This window comes from Schistocerca americana, chromosome 1, assembly GCF_021461395.2.
Source record: "Schistocerca americana isolate TAMUIC-IGC-003095 chromosome 1, iqSchAmer2.1, whole genome shotgun sequence".
Lineage (NCBI taxonomy): Eukaryota > Metazoa > Arthropoda > Insecta > Orthoptera > Acrididae > Schistocerca > Schistocerca americana.
In genome coordinates this window covers 955,374,886-955,380,567 of record NC_060119.1, presented here as the reverse complement: position 1 = coordinate 955,380,567, position 5,682 = coordinate 955,374,886, and positions in this window count along the sequence as shown.

Below are 5,682 nucleotides of genomic sequence, written 5' to 3'. Positions count from 1 at the left end.
GAGCTCCTGGAAGAGCTAAAAAATTAAGCAAATTCCAGTGTTACATTCTTGATTTTCTTTATTTCAACTAACGACGTGTCGCCTGAATATGTTTCTTATATTTCATTTTATCTGTTTCTACAATCTACAACTGAATATGTTTCTTATATTTCATTTTATCTGTTTCTGCAATCGTGTTGTAATTTCATGTATTGACTCGTTCCATGACCATGGAGACTTCTCCTTAATGTGGTCCCACGGAACAATAAATAAATAAATAAATAAGTGACAAATGCTAAAAGACTAATGAAAATTTCTTTTAAAAATTGTAGGTAGTTCCTGCAATGGATCGGAAATTGTTTCTTTATTCACATTTAAACAGATAAACAAACTAATTGACAGCACAAAACAAGAGTGACTACAAAATCGCTACCATGGTATTACACACAGTACTATTATTATTAACTGACAAACCCGGTATTGACCGGGTATCATTTTGCCAATTTTATTTTAGAAACTAAAACAAAAAAATGAACTGTGTTTGTGGTGTAATATGGAAAATTGTCATTGCATGTATTCGGAAAAACAACTTTGAAATCATGAAACAGTTTCTGTACGCTGGGCGCAGCTCCTCCTTCATAGCTCAAACGGCTACTGTTTTCGTCTACAGCCGTTTTCGGTTCGCAGTTAAAAGTTGTCAAAAGCGTTGCTAGGTGTCACGGGTGTCAGTAAGTTGGCTCGACTATTGGTATGTCTTAGTACTAAAGTACAAATGTATCAGAACTTCATGTAGGACGCGACATTTTTCAACGCATCTCAGCGCTTATGAGGCCATACCTCGTAAGCTATATATCGTACAATGGTGTATTTTTGTGAGGACATTCAGCCTCATTGTGGATACTGCCTGCGAAATGCATTGCGATTAGAGTCAGTAGCAAAGAAGTAATAAATTTAAACGGCGTGCGCAATGTGACAGGTTTTTACGCTGCTCAGTGTTCATGACGTCATCTGTCTGCCAAATCTATTGCGAAAAGAGTTAGTAGCACGAAAGTAATAAATTTGAACGTCACGCATGATGCGGCAGGTTTTAAGGCACCTCTTGTTTATCACGTCACGTCTTATCCCCACAGCGACTGTTGTGGGGCAGTATGGGGAGCGTGTACCGTGTTTGGTTGGAATCGATCCAGTGGTATAGGAAGAGATGTGGAACATACATACATACATACATATATAAATACATGCACATATATTTTTGTAATATGTATGGGTTAATATTGTTAGTGACACTGATCAAACTGTCAAACACAAAGCACTAGCAGCCTGAAGTCTTTCAGTTTCTACCATTTCAGAAGTAAGGAGTCGAACAATCAAGTTATTTACAAACAGTGAGTGTAGTGCAGGCAACTTAAGTCTGGTTTGTTTCAGTTGGTGGTACGGCGTACGGGTGAAGCAACTCTCGCTAGGCACAAGAGTAGTCCAGACGAGACATGTTTCGTTGCAAGTGTCTACCCTCATTGTGGATAGTTAGCTTTCTTCTCTGCGAAGGACTTGTAGGTAGCAAATTATAGGGCATTGCTTCATCGTTCATTCTAACAAACAAACACACACACACACACACACACACACACACACACACACACACACACACACACACACACACGCACAAACAACTCGAACACGACACTTGAGAAAGAAACATGATAATTCACGTGCATTGACCGAGAACAAACCAAATACAAAACACTTTGTTAGAAATACGCATTAACAAATTGTCTCTTTTATTCGTTTGTCCCTGGTTAATAAAACACCTACAAAAAGAAATGTTTGTTTTTCCTCACTTTAAAAATGAAAGTTGTTCTGTTTGTGAAAGACTCCCTTTTCACAGGCACTACTTGTGCGTGTGTTTTCTAGGCTTACGTATTTTTAAAAGCTTTTCATAGTCTGGTAACCTTGATTCTTACCTGCATTATTGGTGAGCGTATTTTCTAGGTTTAGTTTTAAACTTTTCCATTGCCAGTGAACTTTGATGTAAAAGATTTGTCTTCACCTGCACTACTGACGCACTGCTCTCCAGGTTTAGGTACCATCAATATTTCATATTGCCAGTTAAAGTTAAAAAAAACCATGTGTCTGTCTTTTATATAGTTGTGTTAATTCTATTCTGTTAACGCCACGTACTTGTAGGTCAAACGGACTCTGTCTGCCCTCATTTCCATTATCAGGTTTAGGGACCTGTGTGCTGTTTCCCATTTATATGTTATATAAATTTACTGTATTTTCTGTGTGTATGCTTTAGAATCTGCACTGAATCGAGCAACCCCATGGGGCGTGGACCGATCTCGATCCGGTTATCGTGCGTTAGTTAATTCAGTCTTTTCAGTCCGTTTAATTGCTTTGATTTTGTGCTTTGTCCTTGGTTGCTCCTGTGAATAACTGCTCATGCTGGTTGATTTCTTAACGACCACTTTCTCATTTAAATCTTGTATAGGAGTATTCGTTGTCTTTATTATTCTGTTATCTTGAAATTTTTTTTAGTAATTAAACTGCATGTACATTGCGGTCTTAGTAATATTGATTTTCAAGTAGCCAAAACTATGGTGAAATACAACAAGTGCCCCAGAAGTCATTTTCTAAAGTTGTACATAGAATTCAAAGTGTTTGTTTGGTTTCAAAGTTATCTGTACTGTTATAGAAACCGTAATGTAAAATTTGGTCTTTGCGGTAACTAAATACGTAAAAAGGATTATTTTCTCTGTGCACAGCACCTTTCCGCTATCAGATACTAGTTTCCTACCATTTCAAAATTGTTCAAAGAAAATTCGTTCTCACTCTCAAAGTTTAGTTAGTCGCTATGTAGGCAATGATGGAATCACTGCTATACGCAGTTAACACGGATTCTGATCGTCCAGTACGAACAACCGCAGAAACCCCGAGAACGTTTCTGTGTAAAGGTGTGCAAGGGGAAGCCTGGAATGGAACCTAGATGAATGGTATTGCGTTTCCTTCGCCGGTTACTGCAATACATGTTGGAAAAATGACGATCATTCCAGAACAGTGTGGAGGTGGGTAGGCTCCATAGCATCCTCTAAGCAGACATCCTCAAGTATTCATCTGACAAATTTCTCGGCTGATACTGTACATGGACCTCGGACACCTCTCATCACTGTCTACGGAAAATGTGAGGGATGTAAAGTATAGGGAGATGGTACTTCTGTCCAGCTCTACAGTCAACACTTAGGTGATCGGTTCATCTTTCAAGACAATAATGTACGAACAGTACGGGAACAAATTGCTGGAGGAGGCAGGACCATCTGGTTTGAATGACGTGTGGTACCGCTCACGTGAACTCAGTTGAACATGCCTGGTAGTAGTAAAACTTCCAGTATGGCGTCTCAGGATTCCTCAGATATTGGATTAATCAGAACGGCCAAAGCAGAAGAGAAGAACTCGTTTGAGTAGTATCGTCTCAACTGTGACGACTCTAAAAACGTTCAAATGTGTGTGAAATCTTATGGGACTTAACTGCTAAGGTCATCAGTCCCTAAGCTTCCACACAACTTGTTGTTGTTGTGGTCTTCAGTCCTGAGACTGGTTTGATGCAGCTCTCCATGCTACTCTATCCTGTGCAAGCTTCTTCATCTCCCAGTACCTACTGCAACCTACATCCCTCTGAATCTGCTTAGTGTATTCATCTCTTGGTCTCCCTCTACGATTTTTACCCTCCACGCTGCCCTCCAATGCTAAATTTGTGATCCCTTGATGCCTCAAAACATGTCCTACCAACCGATCCCTTCTTCTAGTCAAGTTGTGCCACAAACTTCTCTTCTCCCCAATCCTATTCAATACCTCCTCATTAGTTACGTGATCTACCCACCTTATCTTCAGCATTCTTCTGTAGCACCACATTTCGAAAGCTTCTATTCTCTTCTTGTCCAAACTGGTTATCGTCCATGTTTCACTTCCATACATGGCTACACTCCATACAAATACTTTCAGAAACGACTTCCTGACACTTAAATCTATACTCGATGTTAACAAATTTCTCTTCTTCAGAAACAATTTCCTTCCCATTGCCAGTCTACATTTTCTATCCTCTCTACTTCGACCATCATCAGTTATTTTACTCCCTAAATAGCAAAACTCCTTTACTACTTTAAGTGTCTCATTTCCTAATCTAATCCCCTCAGCATCACCCGATTTAATTTGACTACATTCCATTATCCTCGTTTTGCTTTTGTTGATGTTCATCTTATATCCTCCTTTCAAGACACAGTCCATTCCGTTCAATTGCTCTTCCAAGTCCTTTGCTGTCTCTGACAGAATTACAATGTCATCGGCGAACATCAAAGTTTTTACTTCTTCTCCATGAACTTTAATACTGACTCCGAATTTTTCTTTTGTTTCCTTTACTGCTTGCTCAATATACAGATTGAATAACATCGGGGAGAGGCTACAACCCTGTCTCACTCCTTTCCCAACCACTGCTTCCCTTTCATGCCCCTCGACTCTTATAACTGGCATCCGGTTCTGTACAAATTGTAAATAGCCTTTCGCTCCCTGTATTTTACCCCTGCCACCTTCAGAATTTGTAAGAGAGTATTCCAGTTAACATTGTCAAAAGCTTTCTCTAAGTCTACAAATGCTAGAAACGTAGGTTTGCCTTTTCTTAATCTTTCTTCTAAGATAAGTCGTAAGGTTAGTATTGCCTCACGTGTTCCAACATTTCTACGGAATCCAAACTGATCTTCCCCGAGGTCCGCTTCTACCAGTTTTTCCATTCGTCTGTAAAGAATTCGCGTTAGTATTTTGTAGCTGTGACTTATTAAACTGATAGTTCGGTAATTTTCACATCTGTCAATACCTGCCTTCTCTGGAATTGGAATTATTATATTCTTCTTGAAGTCTGTGGGTATTTCGCCTGTCTCATACATCTTGCTCACCAGATGGTAGAGTTTTGTCATCACTGGCTCTCCCAAGGCCATCAGTAGTTCTAATGGAATGTTGTCTACTCCCGGGGCATTGTTTCGACTCAGGTCTTTCAGTGCTCTGTCAAACTCTTCACGCAGTATCTTATCTCCCATTTCATCTTCATCTACATCCTCTTCCATTTCCATAATATTGTCCTCAAATACATCGCCCTTGTATAAACCCTCTATATACTCCTTCCACCTGACTGCCTTCCCTTCTTTGCTTAGAACTTGGTTGCCATCTGAGCTCATGATATTCATACAAGTGGTTATCTCCAAAGGTCTCTTTAATTTTCCTGTAGGCAGTATCTATCTTACCCCTAGTGAGACAAGCCTCTACATCCTTACATTTGTCCTCTAGCCATCCCTGCTTAGCCACTTTGCACTTCCTGTCGATTTCATTTTTGAGACGCTTGTATTCCTTTTTGCCTGCTTCATTTACTGCATTTTGTATTTTCTCCTTTCATCAATTAAATTCAATCTCTCTTCTGTTACCCAAGGATTTCTACTAGCCCTCGCCTTTTTACCTACTTGATCATCTGCTTCCTTCACTATTTCATCTCTCAAAGCTACCCTTTCTCCTACTGTATTTCTTTCCCCTGTATCTGTCAATCATTCCCTAATGCTCTCACTGAAACTCTCTACAATCTCTGGTTCTTTCAGTTTATCCAGATCTCATCTCCTTAAACTCCTACCTTTTTGCTATTTCCTCAGTTTTAGGTTTCAATTCATAACC